Source organism: Callithrix jacchus, chromosome 15 (genome assembly GCF_049354715.1).
Source record: "Callithrix jacchus isolate 240 chromosome 15, calJac240_pri, whole genome shotgun sequence".
In the NCBI taxonomy this organism is placed as follows: Eukaryota; Metazoa; Chordata; class Mammalia; order Primates; family Cebidae; genus Callithrix; species Callithrix jacchus.
In genome coordinates this window covers 101,597,991-101,620,799 of record NC_133516.1, presented here as the reverse complement: position 1 = coordinate 101,620,799, position 22,809 = coordinate 101,597,991, and the positions used below count along the sequence as shown (strand labels likewise).

Genomic DNA, 22,809 nt, shown 5'->3' with positions numbered 1-22,809 from the left:
TTCCTTGCCATTTGGGCCTCTTCTTGACTTGGCAGCTAGCTTCCAACAAAGGGATAGAGAGAAAAAATCATACGAGTGCTTTCACTGATTACATTTATTAGAAGCAAATCACTAAGTCCAGCCCATATGCAACAGGAAAGTCTTCTACCAGGACACGATTACCAGGAGGTGGGGACCCTTGGGGGCCATCCTGCGTGATGCTGTCAGAGCCACCAGTTTGCAGACTGAACCTGAACAAAGCACTATGCCTCTTGGATTCTTTGGTTCCTCACTTTACAGTTTTAGAGATTTTACTATATAATGCTTTCTACATCTATCTGAGCTCTCAAAAATGACAATACACTGAATGATTAAATGCTAGAATGCTAGAGGACTTGGATAGAAACATCCTCAGTGAGTGGGATCATTTCACCTTATTATCTATAACCCAGTTTCCCAATATGACTGTGAGTTTTCTTCACGACTCAGACATCCTCCAAAGATTTTTTATTACAATGATTGGTAGCAATTGTAATTTATTATCATAGATTATTTTGCCATTCACTGTTTAAGGGCCATTTGTGAGATTTCTTCATCTTACCATTAAGGAAATTAATTGAGATCCAGAATGTTTTCTATGTTGCTGCCAGTCACAAGGCTAATTATTGAAGTTTATCTTTAAAAAATATCATATGCAGTAGGACTAGTTTTGCTAAAGGAACAAAATAAATCACATGTACGGAGAACTTACTGTATATCTGGCACTCTTCTAAGTGCTTTTATTCCTCCTAATAATCCTAGTGAAGTAAAACCAAAATGATATGCTGTGATTATATATGTGTGTGTGTGTGTGTATATATATGCACATATACATATTTATACATATATACACACATATATACATATATACACATATACATATATACACATAAACATATATATACATATACATATATACATATACAGATATACATTTGTGCATATATATACATGTATGTATATATACACATACACATACATATATAAACATATACATATATACATATACATTTGTGCATATATATACATGTATGTATATATACACATACACATATACATATATAAACATATACATATATACATATACATTTGTGCATATATATACATGTATGTATATATACACATACACATATATACACATATACATATATATATGTATATGTGTGCATGCATTGGCCCAGTCAGGAGACGATACCATGCAGTCTGGCTCCAAACCATAGGCTCTCAACCTCTATTCTACTTGTATAGAGGGGTCACAGAACTTACATTTGATTCAAACAAAAATTTGGGGAAAAGACCAGGATGAGAATGCCACTTACTGGTACAGTAACATACCCTGAGAATTACAGTCATGGCAGAGGTTGCTGTGCTTCCACAATGGCACGACACTTCTTTAAGTCTGTTCACACTCAAGAATCTTCAGCAAAACAAAGAGGCTGAGTGCATGAAATCTAGTTCAGCACTTTGAGTACATCAGACATTCTTATATTCTAGGAAGCTAACATGAACCCCCGTTCGTAGTTTTATGTCAAACTAAGTACTTTTATATTCTAAAGGCACCAAGTTTTCCTGTTGCTATAGTGCCTGTTAAATACGATGATCTCATCTTTTGTCCACCCATGTTAGGAGGAAGAGGGTTTCAGTGTGGAGTAAAATGAAATGGTAGCTAGGTATGAGCTGGCAAACACTAGTCTCAGTAAACACCAGTTATTTCTCTTGTTTTTGTTTTCAGAGTGAATCATATGCTAGAGATTCCCTGGAATAGCTTACAATGAGAGACACAGGATGACTAAAACTTCTCTGAAGGCCTTTTTCCAGAATTTGATCTGTTTTGTAGCTATACTCAACAATCACAGAAAATTCTGGGTTTATTTGCTGGCTGCTTCTGTCAAAACAGCATGGAAACCATAACTATTATCTAACGCTTTGAAGAAATACCCATTTGATTTACAGTGTCAACACTGAACATTTTTGTCAATTTTTACATATTTTAAATAAATTGATACAGGAAGTAAATGTACTGAATATAATTGACCAGATAAAACAGAGAAAACCCAGTTAAATTTGAATTTCGGATATATCACAAAGAAAACAGCATAAAATGTTTGGGATATATCAATACCAAAAAGTATTCGTTGCCTATCTGAAATTCAGATTTAACTAGCATTTGTACTTTTACTCGCTAAACTGGAAACTTTAATGTTGAGGTCTCAAGAATGAGAATGTTCTTGCCCATTATGGTTTTTAGGTCTGGTGGTCTCATTCCTTAGGACTCCACTTTAAACTATAAGCTAAGTAACAGCTGAGCCTCTGCATCTTATGAGAAGAAGCAAAGACTCTGAGTTTAGATGATCCTAGTTCCAGCCTAGCTGTGTTATTTACTGTATGTACGATCAGAGACAAAGCACCTAAGTTATATTTCATTTTTCACAGTGGAATTATAGTGATGATACCCACCTCAGGCTATTCTTCTAAGGATCAAATGTATCTGAAGTTCTTGAGTTTCTCTCATACAATAGCCCTGGAACACATTTTCGTTACTGCTTCCATCTTTCTTGTTGCTGTAAAAAATATATGGCTTGAATTCCTTAGGCCTTGCCTGCATATGAGTATAAATGGCATTAAATTAACAATAATAATTTGAATTTCATCAGTTGTTTCCTTTTATGAGTAATGGTTTTGACCCAGTCTCTGGATTTTTCCCATACAACCTGGGAAAACTCAGGGTGTGTCTCCTATATTCTTATAAATCCTTCTCCATATTTTCCATCTCCAGCTTGGTTTTTTACCTGATGACTGTGAGGCATTTTAACAATATTTATTACCTTCTGTCTCTGCAGCTTCTAATATCCTTGAGGCCGCCAATACTTTACTCAGAGTATCGTGTCTTACTCTTCCAAAGATGGAAAGCCTTGTTGAGGTACAAAAATATATACTATGTTTACTCCATGCTCAGTACTCCAGGACCAAATCATATTATGATATTAGTGGGACAGTTCTGCTCTGTCCCTTACATTTGAGGTATTTAAAGGGCTATTGTTTTGGTTCTCATATTTCAGAGGTTTTCTTGTAAAATAACAATTTGTGAGGCCCACACCTCCTCACCTAAGCCTATCTTTCATCCCTTTCTCCCTCTCTCCCTCCTTTCCTTCTCTCCCTCCCTCCCTCTTTCCTTCCTCCCTCCCACCTCCCTTCCTTCCTTTCTTTCTTCCTCCCTCCCTCCTTCCCTTCCTTCCTTTCTTCCTTCCTTCATTTCTTCCTCTCTCCCCTCCTCCCTCCCTCCCTTCTTTCCTTCCTTCCTACCTGCCTTTCTTCCTTCCTTCCTTTCTTCCTCCCTTCGTTCCTCCCTTCTCCCCACCCCCCTTCCTCCCTTCCTTCCTTCCTTGCTTCTTCCCTCCCTCCCTTCCTTCCTGCCTTCTTTCCATCTTCCTTTCTTCCTACCTGCCTTTCTTCCTTCCTTCCTTCCTCCCTCCCTTCCTCCTACCCCCTTCCTCCCTCCCTTCCTTTCTGCCTCCTTTCTTTCCTTCCTCCCTCCCTCCCTCCCTTCCTTCCTGCCTTCTTTCCATCTTCCTTCCTTCCTACCTGCCTTTCTTCCTTCCTTCCTTCCTCCCTCCCTTCCTCCCACCCCTTCCTCCCTCCCTTCCTTTCTTCCTCCTTTCTTTCCTTCCTCCCTCCCTCCCTTCCTTCCTTCCTCCCTTTCTTCCTCCCTCCCTTCTTCCCTTCTCCCCATCTCCCTCCCTCCCTTCCTTCCTTCCTTCCTTTCTTCCTTCCTTCTTTCCTCCCTCCCTCCCTCCCTCCCTCCCTCCCTCCCTCCCTCCCTCCCTCCCTCCCTTCCTTCCTTCCTTCCTTCCTTCCTTCCTTCCTTCCTTCCTTCCTTCCTATAAAAATGGAGTTTGGAAAATACTCCATTTTAACCAATAGAGAAAAACAAAACACAGAGCAATCTATTTTTTCCCATTCAGAATACAATATACATTTACCTATAACCACTTTACTCATTCAGTATTCAATGGATTAAATAGAATTCAATGTAGGTGTAGAATGAAAGCTAGGCAAAATAAGCTCAAAAACATTTATCAAAATCGCACAGTATTTACCAGAAGGAATTGGACAAATGACTGTACAAAATTTAAACTGCATAAAAGAACTTGGAGGAAATATTATGCAGTAATTCTGTTTTGGGGTCCATTTTTATGTGTAGTAGTGTCTGTATGTTCTGTTTTAGCGGAAAGTTATCCAGACTCTTTGGATATAAAGTAACAGGACTTAATGACCTGGTGTGCTGGGAAATGCCAGAACTAAGAATCAAAACAATTTTCATTGTATTTATGTATAAGTCCAAAGTGTGACAGTGGCAGAAGCATCAACCTGTGTGTCAGCCAAACGGAAATGCCTGAAGACTTCCCAATGTAGCTGACGGTTTCCTGCTACTGGACAGTTTCCTGCAAAGCCCCTTTTTCTCTGTCTTTATAAACTGCTCTCGTTCTTCTCAGAAACCGTCATTCTTCTGTCCCATGTCTCTCCCTCAGAGTCAGCGTTTTTACGGCCTGTGCTCCCTGCACATATTCTTCAGTTGCATTTGCCACTTGCTATTTTAATTGTTCTTCTTTTTCTGCATGTCTCTCTCATCTCCTTGGAGGTAGGAATCATATGCTATTCATCCCTGTGTTACCAACGTCCCCTTAGCACAGAGCTTGGCAAATTGAACATAGCGGGGCCATTGTCTGTAAAATGAGACATGCACATTTGGATCATTTCGTTCTATCACATGTATTATTCTCAACTAGTAAGCACTTCTAACGCTCTAAGAAATTATGAAAAGGCTACAGAAATGTGAATGATTTGATATAACAGGAGTTGAAAGATACTCATCTTCTGGTATCTAGGTGTTCCTTCCAACGCTGATATGTATCTTCAGTTTGGTTGTCGTGCCCAGAGTCCAGATGGATTTTTATTAGTTCCTCAAACAATGCAACAGACTTGACTTGTATTTAAATCAGTATAATTAGTATAATCTTAAAATAAAACAAATAAAATTGCTGAATGGCCCTGAATCTTTATTTATGACTCTTTTTGGTGCTTAATAAATTTAAATGATAGAAAAGAGCAGGATCCTTTCCTGTGACCTGATGCATAACTTTTTGATGGCACCAGCTGATATTACAGACTTTGCCTAATCTTCTGAGTTCCATCCAGCATCTTTACTTGATCCAATTAAAGTTTCATTTATAGGAAAATTTCATGGCTTTTACCCCAAAAACAAATACACTTTTGTTTCTAGATGAGAACTTGGTTTGTCTGTAATGTACGTGGTTGTGTGATGAAGTTTAGTTTGTCTGACACTTCTGTTCTTTTGATTAGAGGCTCTAGTCCAGAGGTTTTTCTGAATAAAAGTTCTTTTCCACAAATTGGCCGTAAAGATGAATAGTGAGTGTTTATTAAGCATTTACACTTACAACATTGTTCTAGGTACTTCGCATTTAATTCTTACAGCCTTCTGGAAATAGGCGCTCTCTTCGTTTTACAGGTCTGCTGGCTCTGGGAGGAGCACGCATCCAGATCCTATTCTCTTCAAAGTTGTTCTAGTCAGTTGTGGAATGGGCACACAATATTGATAAAAGCTGTGATTAACATTTGCTAATTAAGTAAATTAAGTTTTACAGGCACCAGGTTCACTTTACTCAGAGGAACTCATGATCAATTTAGTTGAGGCACCGCCATTGAACTCCAAGCAAAGTCATGTCCCAAACCACAGCCCATGTGCTTATTCACACTCTGGCCACAAGGGGGAGATTGCTAAAGGCATGGGAACGTGCACCTGCTCTTTTTCTGCTGTCAAGTGGCTTTCCTTCAAAATGTGTGCCTTGATTTAGAGTGACGCCCGGGCTGGGGTTTTTTTTTTTTTTATAATTTTTTTTTGATTTGTTGTATTTTTTTTTATTTCATTAATTTCTGTTCTTGTCATTATTTCCTTTCTTCCACTTTTTTTTTTTAAAATTTTTATTGGATTTTAGGTTTTGGGGTACATGAGCAGAGCATGCAAGACAGTTGCGTAGGTACACACATGGCAGTGTGCTTTGCTTTTCTTCTCCCCTTCACCCACATTTGGCATTTCTCCCCAGGCTATCCCTCCCCACCTCCCCCTCCCACTGGCCCTCCCCTTTTCCCCCCAATAGACCCCAGTGTTTAGTACTCCCCTTTCTGTGTCCATGTGTTCTCATTTTTCATCACCCACCTATGAGTGAGAATATGCGGTCTCGCTACAACTTTTCCAGTGTGTTATGAAGGCCTCCCTGTAGCTCTGTGCTCGTTATGCCTAATCATGTCACTGGATGGCACATTTCATGAAAATAAGGTAGCTTTAGAGAGAACGTTTCAGGGTGGATACTAAAAAAAATCGTAATCATCTAATACAACACAATTCAGCTACTCTTAAATGATATTCTTTCCTTTTTAGTGGCTCTTTCCTATAGTGTCCTGGCAAGTCTTCTAAAGCTACAAAATGGATAAATCAAGAACTTTAGCTTACAGCAAAGGGGAATCTGATCATTAACATAAAATTGGATAAAGGATGCAGTCTGGGACCAAGAGACTGAAATTACAATTTTCTCTACTGAAGATAATTCTGCCAAATGCACTCACTTAATTTAATAACTATATCATTATACTGTGGATTAAAAGCATATGCCACAATCAAAGTTTTGAAGAAAGCATTATACAAAATAGAAAATTGACTCACTTAATAAACTTCCAATGAGTCTAAAAACTCATCTTAAACAGCTGTAGAAACTTAAGGGTTTAAAGTAATCTCTTTCTTCAGTTTCTTTTTTTTTTTACTATTTGAAGTACCTATGTAGGTCATCCTATATGGGCCTATTGAGGTTTCATCTCTCCATGAGTGGTTTTATGAACTAGATGTGGGAAGCAACTAAAAAAGAATGATCATGAAAACTTAGATTTCTGTTTTTATGTTTGCATGTGTGTTCCACATTTTCTTTTAAGATTTGTAATATAGTGTGATCAGCACAGTATTATATAGTATAATACTATATTATAATACGGAATAATCATATGCAGCATATGAGTATACTGTAATTCATGCTATAATAATACAGTTATTATAGGCGAGTACATTTGGCATAATTATCTTAAGTAGAGAAAAACTATAATTTCAGACACTTGGTTCCAGACTGCATTCTTTATTTAATTTTACATGGAAGATCAAATTCCCAATAATGATAATTGAATACTATCTTCCATAGTGACATGATAACTAAATGTATTTATTAAAATTTTATGGACATTTATTGAAATCAGTGACATATGCCAGTCATTGATCCAGGCACTTGGGATGCTTTACTAAGCACAAGAGCCCTCAGTCACTTGCACTCAGAAGAGAGCATTCTAGTGGAAGAAATAGAGACAAAAACATTACTAAGTAAATTATATGGCATGCCAATATAGAAATAGTATGAAAAGTAGATTAAGGAAGATTGAGAATGCCAGGAAGAATTGAAATGGGGTCAGAAAAGATCTCCCTGAGAAGGTGAAATTTGGTCAGAGTTGTAGCAGCAGAGGGAGTATGCCTTGTAGACATCTGGAGCAGAGGGACAGGCCCTCCAAACACAGGCAGCAGCCAGCACAAAGGCTACCTTCGGAAAAACAGGTGTATGATGTAATCTGATGTCCGTTTTTGTTAATGTGTGTGCATGTGTATGTTGGGATGGGTAGAGAATCTAGGCTTTCTAAAAGAGATACTAACTACTACCATAATGGTAATAGTGAACTTTGAATTTACTTTGAAAGTTTATCGAAATGAATATCCTGAGAGACTGGATGAAAGAGTTGAAAGAGAAATTAGAAATGCCTCCAAGCTGCTTGCACTGAGCAGCTAGAAGGATGAAAGTCTTCACCTGGTGTAAAGAAGACTGCAGGTAGAGTGAGAGCGAGTGAGTGGTAGGGACAGGGAGAAGTTCACTTAGCGACAGGATGAGTTTGCGATATTGATTAAACATCTCAGTGACAGTCGGCTGTATCCCTCTTCTTCCATAAAGAATAATAACTCCTGGCTCAAGGGCTACCCTCCCCCTCTCTCATCTATGGCAGCCATCCCTAATCTAAAAGGCCTTTATTCCTGCTGACATGATGCATTTCAGACTTTTCTTAACATAAAGACTTAGGTCGCCAATACTACCTGGCTGAAGTTTGAGAGTCAATGTAACACAATTGATTTCCTTGCTAGGCTACATGTAAAAGTGGCCAAATTCCTCCTAGTCATCTTATTGTAGTCAAATATTTCCTCAATTTAGATACTTTATCTGTGTTTAAGTGGGGGTAGACATGCCCAAAAAGCCAGGTCATTCCAACTGATTACATAGTTCCCTGCAAAATAATTATGGATTTCTGTATTTTCCTAAGATAGGAAGGAGCCATGTACTGTTTCAGAAATTGGTTTCAGGCTTGCCTGACAGCAAACTTTTCCCAAATTGTTTTGTAGCTGTCAATCTACTCTCAATGGCTACTTAATTTTTTTTTTAATTGGTAGAATGCGAGGAAGTAGAGCAGCTATTTTGGATTCCACCAGCAATGCAGGCATGTCTGACATGAGGGAAGACTACACTTCTAATTTCCTAATGAGAAAACACTTCATTGACGTGAGGAGCACAGTGGTCTGAATCTTTCTTAACAATTAAATCTCTGCATCTTGCGTGTTATTCCTCCAAGACAGTAGCATATTCTCTCTAACATCTACTAGAATTTAACAGAGTCAGTGAGAGTTCACAGGAAATTATTTCCTTGACACTTAGATGCCAGTGAGTATTTAATAAATAGTAGTAATAGCGTTCAAAGAATGTATAATAAATATACAACAGTTCTTCATTTCAAGAGATGTTTATATTGAGTGTGTCCAGACTTTTGTTCAGTGAAAGAAAAATGTTTAACATTTTTTGAGAGTGGGCAATAACCCATTTGGTAATAAGAGACAAGAAATGTGTGTGTAATTTATGCTGGTTAGTAGATTGCCTTTGTTTGTCTTGCTTGTGGGACATAAACAGATGTCAAGAGAGAATCTCTTTGTGCATTAATCTGAGTATGGAAACTGCTGGCGTAGCAGCTAACATAGCTGTATCACCAGTCGACATGCTTGTTCTTTCCTGATTTATAGAGTAGGACTTTTTGTCTGAATATAAATCAATAGAAAGAGAGCTTTCGAGCTATTTAAAATTCTAGCCACTTGCACTAAAACAGGAACCCCTTGGATGATGCAGTATTCCCACACATTCACTCAGTTAGTGAGACCACAAGTGTCTTCCTTTCTTCATCCTGAATTCGTGAGTCTGAAAGAACACGCTTAAAAATACATTTCCAGAAACAGTCATTCATTCGTTTAAAAAGGTAACTGTTTTGCAAATACCAAATTATTATGAAAATCTTTACTAGTAAAAAATAATTTTAATAGAGTTTTTCTGTTAAAGCCTATAGGAAAAGCATACTTCTTCAAGCTATAGCCATGCAGAATTGTATAGCTTCCCATTGAAGGTTACATGTGCTGAGGAATGCAAAAATGCTACACTTGGTGAAGTACCTGGGAATTTGTGCTTACTGGTTTCTCTAATTATCAATTATTTTTGGTGGGTTCTTTTTATTAGATTTTATTTTAAGTTCAGGATACATGTGCACGATGTGCAGGGTTGTTATGTCGGTAAATGTGTGCCATGGTTTATAATAAAGTAATAGAGATAAAAATGTTTTGTTTTGTTTTATGAGACAGAGTCTTTCTCTGTCACCCAGGCTGGAGTGAAGTTGTGAAAACTCAGCTCACTGCAACCTCCGCCTCCTGGGTTCAAGCGATTCTCCTGCCTCCACCAGCCCAAGTAGCTGGGATTACAGGCACCCACCACCACATCCGACTAATGAATTCCTGACCACAAGTGATCTGCCTGCCTCGGTGTCCCAAAGTGCTGGGATTACAAGTGTGAACCACTGCACCTGGCCTGGAAATGTTCTTAAGATAAATAATGAAGTGTAAAATAAAATTCCTGTAGTTAAGAATTCTCCAACTTGATAACTTGTTTTGCACACAGACTGTGGAAAAAAGTTGGCAGAAAATAAGTCAAGAAATAAAATATACTAAATTTGACTTATAAAGCCACAGCTTTTCCATTGCAATGTTAAGACTAATGAGTGTAATATTTATTCAAAGAATCATTTTCTCTTTCCAAATAACCCCATTGTGCTGCTTCTGCTTTTTTGTTGTTCTTACAATTACCTTCATATCGTGCAGCATACTTTCTTAGATGACCTCACTGGGAAGAATGATTTATTTTCTCAGGGTGGCTTTCAGGAAGCTACTTAGTCACCTAAAGATGGCTAGTGATAAGATGAAATGATCAAAGTGATTAATATTAATTTGGACAAAATAAAACAGTGATTCCTAAAGTGTGATTTCCCCAGATTAACAGCCTCAGAATACCATGGAGGGCCCATTAAGACCCAAACTGCTGTGTCTACCCTAGAGTTTCTGACGACTTAGTTTGGGGTGGGACTGGAAAACGTGGTTTTCTAACAAGTTTACAGGTGATACTGATGCAGTCTGGAAACCACATTTTGAGAACCACTGAAATAATATTTATCCAAAAAATAATTATCCTGAATTCTATTATTATTTTAAACTACTTTTGAAGGCAGTTACCAAAGAGTTCTTAAAAGTCAGTAGTATTTGGAAAAGTTTAAAACCTTTTGAAGTTTCTGCTTTTACAGGAAAATATTCTGTAAATTATTTTGCCTTGGTTTGTAAGCAAAGCACCCAGGGCTTTATTGCTAGCCCTGGAATGCCAAATTAACATAGCCTGGAAGGAGCCGGGGTTGTAGAATGGAAACACTTAGTGTCACAACTGCCACTTCTCCTTCGGTATCACAAGAATGGGGAAAGATGATTTTTGGTTCCGCTTTCTAACATCCAGAAATGCTACAAGAAGCTTAAGGTGCATTTTCACTTCTCTATCCAAGGAAAAAAATAAACAAATTTGAATTAAATTTAAAAATTCAACTAAGTTAAAATTGGGAGATCTGATTCTTAGGAATTGTTAAAAATCTGATAATGTAACGTAACCATATGAAATTCTTCAAATGAGTTCCCCCTATTGGGGATTGTGTATCTTCCCTGTAAGATACTGAGTTCCATGAGGCCAGAAATCATTTCTTTCATGGGAACTGTTGTATATTTAGGGCTTCAGATGGTGCTTAGAACAGAATAGGCACCCTGTGAATTTATTTTGGGTATCAGACTCCAAGACCTTTGACACTCGATAATCCTCCTGTTCTGCTCCTTCCTTAGTCCTCCCTCCACTCCACCTTGAATCACACAGAAGTACTGATTTTGCTCCGCCGTCCTGAAAAGTGTCATGACTTTGTCACTGACATAGAACCAAATTACCCTCATTTTTACCATTTGTTGACAAATGCCATTGTAGTCTTTCAAATACTATGGTAGAATCAGGCCTGATTTAGTAATTTGCTGCTGGTTCCTGAAGACGTTAGTATTTTGTCTGCATAGTTTAAATGAATTATTAACTAGCAGAAATAATAACTGTTTTAGATGTAATAACAGATCATTACATAATTCCCTCAAGTAGCTCTGATGGGAATAGTCAGTAAAAGGTGAGTTTTAATCTAATCAAAATTGGAGGTGGGGTCTGGGGGAAAAAGAATTTCGGTGACATTTTCATGGCCCTTGAGAAATTTGACATTCCATTTGAAAGTCAGTATTGTCTTTACACCACTTAACTTGAAAATGTTTTACTTGTTTTGGTTAGAAAGGGTAAAGTAGAGGTTTTTGATTCTGAAACTCTAAATGTCAGCAAGCAGTTTGAATCCTCCAGACTGTAATGGGCTAAACTGTGTCCCCTCAAAATTCATATGTTGCATCCTTAGCCTCCAGTACCTCCGAATATGACTGTAGTTGGAGATACGTTCTTTAAAGAGGTGGGTCAAGTTAAAATGAGGCCATTAGAGTGAGTCTAAACATCTGAGTGGCTTCCTTCTAAAAAGCGATTTGGACATAGACATGTAGCGGGAGAAGACAATGAGAAGACAGGTAGAAGATGAAAAAACTGGCCATCTACAAGCCAAGAAAGGTCTCAGAGAGAAACTAACCCTGCTGACTCCTCGCTCTCAGACTTTTAGCCTCCACGATCCTGAGAAAATATATTTTGTTATTTAAGCCACCCAATTTGTGATACTTGGTTATGACAGCCCTAGCAAAATTAATATGTAGATTTAAAAAAATGTGTATGTTTAATTAAGTCAAAAAGTGTGAGATACTGTGTATTATAATAATAAAAAGGGAGAAATAGAACATTCTTTTAAATAATATTCTGAGTTACAAGGTTAGGCCCACTGAAGAGCAAAATATAGGAACCCATGGACATACAGTCGAGATGGCTTAGAAGCCTGCTTTTGTAAACACTGACTAAATGACTGCAGTCAATTAACCTCTTAGCCCACCTTCCAGGAATCACACGTGGGTAAGTGCAAGTGATGTGTAAAACAACACAACAGAACACTCCGAGGGACTGTGTTCGGGAAAGCTGCCTGTATTTCAAAGGCAGAAATTTCCCAGCGCCATACCTCCATCCACGCCCTCATCCGGGGACAAGAGGGGTTTCAAACGTTAAGTTCTTTGTCTAACTTTCCCGCACACGGGGGCTAGGTAGAAACTCCACGTGAGCTTCTTTTGTTCAGAAAGCCCTCCAAAAGCCCTGGAAGAGAGGCTCTGCCTTGGGCCCAAGCAACCAAGCCAGGATCACAGTTAAGATCAGTCACTCCAGAGGAAGTTTGAAAGAGCTGTCTCATTAGAGGAGAACATGAATGGGGCCGGAATAACTAGGGGGTTAAAACCCCCTGCCCCCTTACCTCTGCAGATTTCCCTCTCTGGGATCCCTCCCACAGCAGTGTGGGAGCTGTCTCTCCCTCTCTGTCTACCTGTGCGGATATACCCTTTGGATTCCGTTCCCACGGGAGCTTGGGAGCTCTCTCTCTTTCTCGTTCTCTCTCTGCGTAATAACTCGCTTTCTGCTAAATTCTTTGAGCCCAATATTGACTTGAATATTAAGCTCAGCGATCCACCAGGGCCCTTTACCCATTCCTGGGGTAAGTGAGCCCGAAAACCTGGATACACCCAGTTACATCTTTGGTGAGCCTGGGGAGGGAGCTGAGCTCCTATTCTCCCACCACCTGGTTATAACCCTAAAGTACAATAGTAATTCATTTATTATCAATCATTATATTATCATTTAATATTATCAAATTTATCAATATTATGAATTTCATAATATTATTATCAAAGCCAAGATATGTTTAGATATTTAACCTAGCATAGAGGTTGAGAGTGGTAGGCCCTGAAATGAGATGTACTTGAATTCAAATTTCAGCTTTATTGCTAAACAGCGGTGTGATCTAAACACCAAATATAAGTTAACTCCTTGTAAACTGAGGCTCCTAATAGTACTAACTTAACAGGAATGTTTTAAGGATAATCAGTGTAAACTTCTCTGCAAAAGCAATTGCTTAATCCACCAGCTCCTTTTATTAGCATAATATTTTTCTATTTGCGACGTGTCATGACACAGACCTGAGGACACTGACTTTTCAGGGTGTCTCAGCTTTTCTGACAGTAGCTGCTTTTCTTCATGAGATCACCAGTTGCTTCTCTTTATGTTAAGCGTGTTGTAGAGGCAGATTCAGCAGCAGTAGCTCATTTATTCACCAGAAGATCCATCGCACACACAGCGTGTTTCCTAAGGACCTGGTTTTCCTGAGTCAACTTTCTAGCATGACAGCTTATACTTAGTTCACATTCCTGCAACTCGGCTCACTGATTTAAAATTGATTCCATCCATCCTTGTGCGTTCATGGATGATGAGTCTGAATTTAGACCAAGTTTGTGGCAACAGCTTTTTAACATAGCAATATGAAATATTCTCATCTTAGGTGCTAGACACAATATTTCAAAAAAGCAAATGCACTCTGTGTAGCTCAAAGCCATAAACAAGTATTCTACTCATTGGAATTTACTCTCACTCTAAAATGCACTATTAAATATTATCCTAAGTTTTATAAAAACATCGATGAGTTTAAAGTGTTTGACGAATTCAAACAAACAACAGGTGCTCACTTTATGGGCAGAAACAAGAGGCCTGAAATAGTTCAGTTTGTCTCTCTCTCTTTTTTTTTTTAATCACTACCTAAAGGTGGTTTCTGTGCTTTTTTCTGAAACATAGTATTTGTTTGTTCTTGCTCACTGTTAAATATCTTATCAGAAGCAAGAAAAACCACACTTGTGCCTGCAGCCCTCATCATCACATCCACATATAAAATACCTGGCCTCGGGAGGGTGAGCTTGCATCACCTCCACCGTTTGCCACACATAAGGGCGGCAACATTCACCTCTGTCCCTCAGAACTGTGCCTCTTAAGGTAGTTGGGAGAGCTCCAGACTTCTGAATCCTATCTCAGCCCATCTCCAGGGCCACCCCTGGCATATGCAGCTTGCCCAAGTCTTCAGAAATGAGTGATTCTGGGTCAAAACTTAAGTCTCTGCAAAGTACTAGAAAAAAAATAATGTTTCTTGGTTTCCAGGGACCTGATTTATGTTTTGCTCTGCTGTAGAATATCTGTTTTCTCTACTAGTGGTGGGTGGTTCTCATTTATCCCAGTCAAACAAAACATTGTACTCCGGAGATGAGGGTCCTGATCAAATAAGATGCCCTTGATGAATAGGAGAGGCCAACACAACAGCACTGAGTTCACGATGACAAACATTGTGAGAACAGAACACACACTTCAAAGGAGAAGGGCAAGAAATGAAACGACTCCATTTTGCCCCAAACGCTGGAGCTGAACTCTCTCTAACACTTGAGTCTCCCAGCCCTTTTCACACTGTAGACACCAAAGCTTAGCACCACCACCCCTTTCCTTAGCCTGTGGAACAATTCAGACACAAACAATGGGCCATCGATTTAGGTGTTGATTATATGGAAATGAATGAGAAAAATATAAAATTTAAAAGTTACAAGTCACTAGAGTTTTTCTCTACTAGTGGTGGCTGGCTGAATTTATTCAGTTTCTGCAAATCCCTAGACTTTTTATCTTCTGTGTTTAATTTCTTAAACCTGTCTTCCTAACCACTTTTAGTTCATTCTTCTCTGTAGAAAGATTGAGATTTCCCATTTCTATTTTTCTGCTTCTCTCTATTAAACTTGCCTGCTGCCTGCAAATCTCTCCCATCCATGTTCCCTACCCGACTCAACAGATCTGGTCCTTCCTGTAGCACATGTTCATGGCAACAGCTGTTTAACATCGCAATTTGAAGTATTCTCATCTTTTACTGTGATAAAACAACGTCAAAATAGAGGATCAGAGGAATAACTTTTCTTGATTCACCAATATACCTTCTAAACACTTAATGCTGTGAATAGATGGACTTGCCGTTAAGGTGGCATACCACTAAGATAAAACAGAGAGGTATGGGATTTTTTTTCTTTTGAGATGGAGTTTCGCTCGTTACCCAGGCTGGAGTGCAATGGCGCGATCTTGGCTCACTGCAACCTCCGCCTCCTGGGTTCAGGCAATTCTCCTGCCTCAGCCTCCTGAGTAGCTGGGATTACAGGCACGTGCCACCATGCCCAGCAAATTTTTGTATTTTTAGTAGAGACGCGGTTTCACCATGTTGACCAGGATGGTCTCGATCTCTTGACCTCATGATCCACCCGCCTCGGCCTCCCAAACTGCTGGGATTACCGGCGTGAGCCACCGCACCCGGCCTCATACCATGCAACTTGCAAAAAAAACAGATAAACTAATACTTTGTGATGTACACAATCAAATATGGTAGTGGGTGGAAATTTGTTATAAGCAAAAGGAGTTTACATACCTAAGTCCCATTTTGTTAATCTTTAGCTTGTGCCAACTGACAATCCTTCCAACGCTGTGGAGTATTTAATCATCATTCCTCTTAGCAAAGATCTGAATTTGAGTCTATAGCTGCCATGCGCTCTTGTTCATGAGTTCATCACATGTCTCAGCACAGGATTTTCCTTCTTCACCTATGTGTTCCATCTTTTAGGCCACTTCCATGTGACATCATGTACCTGAAGGCTCTTTGAGAAGTGGTAGCTAATTATGCCACTGGGTCCTAGATCAAGAGGCAAGAGCTCTGAATCTCTCGGAGGAGACATCTCAGCTCGTGGGGAGCAGGCATATAAGACACCGAGAATGAGCTCTTCTTTGGGATCTCAGAGTAGGTGAATAGAAGAAAATGTTATGTATAAAGAATGAGGAATAGGAAGTGTGGCTGTTAGTGGCCCCCCCTCAAAAGTCATTTTTCTTTTTGTCCTTATACTGATAAACTGTCCTTCTTAAAAAAATTTCCAAGCACCAGATATCCCACCAAGGGGATGAAACACGTCCTATGTAAGTCATTCATGGCACTCTGATTGTCCTCAACAAATGATTAGAAATGTCTCCCTTTTGCATGCAATCCCTCTTGTCCAACGACATGTGGGAAGACTTCTATTAAGTTGGTTATGGAAACTATTTTTCTCTCTAGTATACTTTTTTTAAGCCAGTGGGACAAAACTATTATTTCCCTGGTATTTATTGTAACTGTATTTGAATATGTTTGAAGCTGCTGTTGCTTTCTTCTTTGGGAAATATCCTTAACATCCAGATAATGATGGAGAATGCAATGAAAAAGAAGATTAGTGATTCATGACATCACTAAACTGCTACATTGACCTCAAATTACCTACCGGGTGAGCAATTAAAATTTACTTTACTATATAGGGAGTAAAGATGGAATGCACACATTAGTATTAGCTCTTCCCTTTAGTTTTTAACTATTAAAAACATCAACTCTTTCTTCAGGGCCTACATTAAATTTCATCTCTTCTGGGACCATTTTCTGACTACTTCATACTAAACTGATATTGTAAAATGTAAAATTCCTAGAGGTTTATTGCTTGGGCATTTAATCCCATATTTGTATGACCTATTGTCTCTTCAGTGGGACTCTGTAATCCTCAGGGGCACAGCCTGAAACCGAATTCGTCTTTTTTTTAATACCTATTAGAGTTTTTATCCTTGTACAAACTATCCATTAGGACTTCAATAAACATAGCTTTAATAGTTAACAATTTCTGAGCCCCCACTCTGAGCCAGATCATTGCTAAGCAATTTGTGGCAGTGAACCCTCATGATATCACTGCAGTAAGTATTGTTACATTCCACAGCACTCTCCCGAATGAGGCTGGGTGCCTGCTCGATGCTGTCCTGGTATTCTATACTTTTTCTTGATAGTACTTACCATAGTTTTAATTGTCAAAGGAGTTGAGCATGCGTTTGATTGCTTGTGTCTACTTCTCCCCCAGTAAAGTCCATGAGGGAAGGGATATTTTCTGCCCTATGTTCCCAGGCTACAGAACAATACCGCGTATGTAGTAGTGCCTCAAACATTTGGTGAACTAATAAAGAAATACTAACATTTTTGGAATGGGAGATAGAAGCTGATTGTATGAAATATCTGGCTCAATTTCACACAACTGGGGCTAGGGTCAATACTCAAAGTCCAGAGGCCTTGCCCATAACGCCTGTGCCACATTGTTTTCCACAGGTTTGAGTTGTTTCAAACTCCAACTGCGGCTGAGTTTACCACGCCCTTTGTTGTGTGGAAAAGTAAAATCACAGGTTTAACAGCCAACACAAAGATTTTAAACTCCTGAAGTGAGCAGCTGGGAGTGATGATAGTGATTATATCATTTAGAGAGCACTCCATTTTTGCTAGAGATATTGTCTCCAATTCTTACATTATCATTACAAGTTAGGGTATATTCCCTGTTATTAAAAGAAACTAATAATCATAAAGGCTGAGAAATACAGCCAAGGTCACAGAGCTAGCAAGCCGTAGACATATACCATGAACTCTGATCTACCTCCGAGTAAAGTTCAGGGTCTTTCTACCCTGCCATGGTACAGCTGTTATTCATCAAGCACCTACTGCATTTCAAGAATTCTTTTAGATACTTCTTCAATCATCAAAAAACAAATCCTATGAGGGAATTATCGGAGTAAGAAAGGTGGCCACAGTTACATGTGGATAAATTTAAAAGCAAAATAAGTTAAGAAGTAGGCTTAAAGAGTGGAAGAATTTTCTACAAACATGTCAAATTTTTACAAGAGTTTTTTTTAACTTATTTATGATAGACAAATGTTTATGTTCAGCGTATCTATACAATAGAGCCCAGCAAGAAGGCAATGGATTTCAGTAAGAAACAAAGTGAGGAAAATGCATGGCAAATCATATTTTGCAGGCATGGGTAAAGTAGTTACAGGCATTCTAAAGGGTCAGACAATGATGGGACGCATTGAAACCCTAGGTTTAGGCTTGGCACAGTGGTTTATACCTGTAATCTCAGCACTTTGGGAGGCAGAGGCAGGAAGATTGCTTAAGTCCAAGGGTTCCAGTCCAGCCTGGGGAACACGGTGAAACCTCCTGTCCACAAAAAATACAACAATTAGCCAGGTGTGGTGACACCTGCCTGCAGTCCCAGCTACTTGGGAGCTGAGACAGGAGGATTGCTTGATCCTGGGAGGTGAGAGGTTGCAGTAAGCCCAGGTTACACCACTGCACTCCAGCCTGGGTGGCAGAGCAAGAAACTGTCTCAAAAAAGAAAGTGAGAAAAAGGCCCCAAGTTTAAAATAGGGCATCCATCTTGAGGTTGGTCATTTCTAAGGACATCAACCCTTTTAAAGAAAACATAATTATCTAAGAGATGATGTGAGAGAAATTGAATTTTTATCTTTGATGCTGTATGAAGAAAAGAGTTGAAATAGGAAGTCACATCAAGAATAGCTGTTTGTTTGTTTGTTTTTGTTTTGAGATGGAATCTTGCTCTGTGTCCAGGCTGGAGTGCAGTGGTGCGATCTTGGCTCACAGCAACTTCTGCCTCCCAGCAACCTCCACCTCCTGGCATCCTCCACCTCCCTGATTCAAGCGTTTCACCTGCCTCAGGTTCCCCATTAGCTGAGACCACAGATGCACGCCACCACGCCTGGGTAATTTTTGTATTTTTAGTAGAAATGGGTTTCACTAAAAATACAAGGCTGGTCTTGAATTACTAACCTCGTGATTTGGCTGCTTCAACCTCCCAAAGTGCTGGGATCACAGGCATGAGTGCCCGTTCCCAGCCAAGAATAGCTGTTTTTAAACTACAGTGCCCAGTCCAGCATCAGTGGCCACAATTATGTTTTCATTACCCAGCTCCTTCCCATAAGACATCTGCTGGTGAAGATTTAATTGTATCTGTAACTTCAGTAATCATGTACATGTGTGTTTTGAAGGATGAATTGTAGATGTCCAGTTTAGGGCTAGATGGCCCAATGTGCAGCTGCTAAGCATTTCATCTGTCATCTATGACTGTTAGCCTAATGGCCACTGTGAGATACACTTCTCTCCATAAATGCTGCATTATAAAATCAAGACAGGCAACATTCAGAAAATTAACAGATGCTGAAAGCTGAAGAATTCACTCCTCCAGGAGGAAATCTTGATCACTGCAGCCCTATGGAGTACGAAGAGGAAAGAAACAGCAAGCCAAGTCATTTATTTCTAACAAAATGTTTGCTTCTCTTTATCATTTTTTTGTATTTGAGCATTTTATTCTTATTTAAGAATGTTTTTGAGATAGTTTAGAGTACTGAAAAATTCAAAGAGAAAAATGTTGAAAAGGATTGAGTTTATTTAGCCTGAATAAAACCCCAACATCACCTTGTCCATAAATCACACAATTTTGATATCAAGCAATCATTTCATCTGTCTAATTTTTGGTCTTTTTTTCTGGAAAAAAATAGTATATAACTAGATAAACTCTCAGGTCCCTCCTGATAACTATCTCTAAACCAACTTACTTTAGCATTTTTAAGAAACCTACTTTGACATGAGCAGAAAAAAAAACTGCCTCCAGGTTATATTTAATGTACAAAATTATTCACTCGTTCTAAATGCCATGGTACCATGGTGCTGGAAAGAGTGTAGGAAAACAGTCTGTGAGATGATGGACCACAGAGGCCATTCTACTTTTACTCTCTCAAAGGAGGAGTAGAGTGTGTCAGCAGAGCTTCAAGGCTGTTTCCGAGAATCAGGAAAATGATTAGATGTTTCATAATTTCTCTTTATTTTTTATAATTGCATCCCAAGTTAAAGAGATCATTGACTAACATGTGCCATATTAAATTCAAGAATTCTAATAGAGAGTTCAAACTATAAGGTAGTTCTTAATCATACAAAGGTAAACAGAACTATAAATATCAAGGAAAATCCCAGGAGTAAAGATAAAAAGGCTGCTTTCTTCTTCTTCCACTATTCTACCTGCCATATCCTTGATGCTTGTGATTAATTAGAGCCCAGAAGTACACACACACAGACAAACACACACCCACACACTCACAACAGTGATTAAACAGGAATGAAAGAAGTCTTGCATAACAGACCTTCTTATTAAAAGAACTTACAGCATCCTGTTTTTCACCTTCATAGCACACTTAGCAAAATTGCAAATGCATAATTCATTTTGAAATTGTTTGTTTAGTATCTGACTTTCTGTCATGTTCTCACCTTTGGGCAACATTTAACATCTTGATTTGTATTTTATAGATGCTCAGAATATTGGTTGAATAAATAAAGGAGTGAATGAATAAATACTTTTTCTTTATCCATGGTCCTAATTGATAAATATGCAGTGTTTTTCTGTCAACTCTTCTTGAAGCATGATTAAGCACACTCATGATAGCTATGATATATGCAATATATTGTATATTGTGTATCATGTTATATTCCATGTACAATATATATGTATTATTATATATAATTATTAGATAGCCAAAATTGTGTGTGTGTGTGTGTGTGTGTGTGTGTGTGTGTATATATATATATATACAACTTAATGAAACAATCAGTGTCACTCTGGAAAGCAAAAATTGACTTGATCATCCAAAGATTATAATTCATCATTGAGCCCAGTGACTACATCATTCTTACACACACACACAAACACATACAACATGCATTTACCATACATCTATACAATTGGGTCTTTATAGTAAGACCATAGTAATCATCTTTAGGGATCCCTGCTCTGTCCCTAAAGCCCACCATTTGGGAGAAACAAGAAACCCATTATAAATGAGCAGTTGGCAGCCTCATGGGAGTCATTTACAGAGGTTGATTTTCAAAGTCTGGCTAGTGCTGTTTCAAACAAACCTGCATTTTGGATCTGCGTGGCTGGATAGTGGTATATGAACTCATGTGGGGATAAAGACTCATGTCTCTGATAATGACAAAATATTAAAATACTGAGTACAGCTCAAAGAATGCCTTTGGCAGGAATAAGAAATTCTAAATTATGCTTCTTTTCTAGGTCTCAACTTATGATGTTCTTGGGTACTGCATCTCCTTTGTTTTTTAGATGGAAGCTTAGAGTATATTTAAGATCTCACTCTGTCACCCATTGGAGTGCAGTGACATGAACATAAATCACTGCAGCTTCTAACTCCTGGGCTCGAGGAATGCTCCCACCTCAGCTTCCTAGACAGCTGGGTCTACAGGTGTACACTACCCAACCCAGCTAATTAAAACCAACTTTTTGTAGAGTTTTTTGTAGAGATGAGGTCTTCCTATGTTGCCTAGGCTGGTTTTGAACTCCTGAACTCAAGCCGTCTACCTCGACCTTACAAAGCTCTGGGATGATAGGCATGAGTCACTGCACCTGGCTCCCCATGGTGGCTTTGATTTGCACTTCATTAATGATTACTGGTGTTGAATACCTTTTCATATACCTGTTGGCTATTTGTACATCCTCTTAGAAAGAAATATCTGTTCAGGTCTTCTGCTAATTTTTGAATTGGGTTATTTGTTGTATGTCATTGAGTTCTGTTATTTCTGTATATAATTTGAATATTAACATCTTATTGTATCCAGGAAACTTACCTCTACATACTCATCCAAGGAATTTAAATAGGATATTGAAGAGATACCTACACACCCATATTCACTGAAGCATTAATTATAATGGAAACGACCTAAAAGTCCATTGATAAATAAATGGATTTAAAAAATGTGGTGTGTGTGTGTGTATATATATATATATATATATATATATATATATATATATATATATATGTCTCTGTGTGTATACATATATGCACACATTGGAATATTATTATGCCTTGAAAAACAAGAAAATTCTGCCATTCACAACAATATAGATGGGCCTGGAAGACATTATGCTAAGTGAAATAAGCCAGATACAAAAAGAAAAATATTGTGTAATCTCATTTATATCTAAAATTCAAAATAGTCAAACTCATAGAGACAGAGAGTAGAAATGCAGTTGTCAGGTGATGGGGGGGAGGGTACATTAGGAAATGATGGCCAAATAGTAGGAAGTTCCAGTTATAAAAGAAAAATATGTTCTGGAGATTTACTCTCCAGTATAGTGCCAGCAGTTAACAATCCTGTACTGCATAGTTAAAACTTGCTAAGAAGGTAGAGCTTATGTTAAATGTTCTTAGCACTCACACAGAAATAATGATAATAATAAAACAGCACGAGGAGAGTTTGGGAGGCGATGAAGACGCTATGGCCTTGATGGTAGTTTAGTCTCACAGATGGAATAATAATCCCAGACTCACTGAGTTGCATAAATCCCATAGGTACTGCTTTTTCATGTCAATCACA

General features: G+C 38.5%; 1 protein-coding gene across 6 annotated transcripts in view; it reads left to right on the top strand.

Annotated features, from left to right (window-relative positions):
- Positions 1–22,809, top strand: part of LOC144579619 (uncharacterized) — a 634,762-nt gene that overhangs the window by 444,203 nt on the left and 167,750 nt on the right. For 2 of the 6 annotated variants that reach the window (XR_013527740.1, XR_013527734.1), the window contains one exon: positions 9,811–15,573. The exons of the other annotated variants lie outside the window; for them this stretch is intronic. The gene's annotated coding sequence lies outside the window, so the exon portion shown is untranslated. Of the gene's footprint in view, positions 1–9,810; positions 15,574–22,809 lie in introns of those variants that run through there. 6 annotated transcript variants of the gene reach the window in all.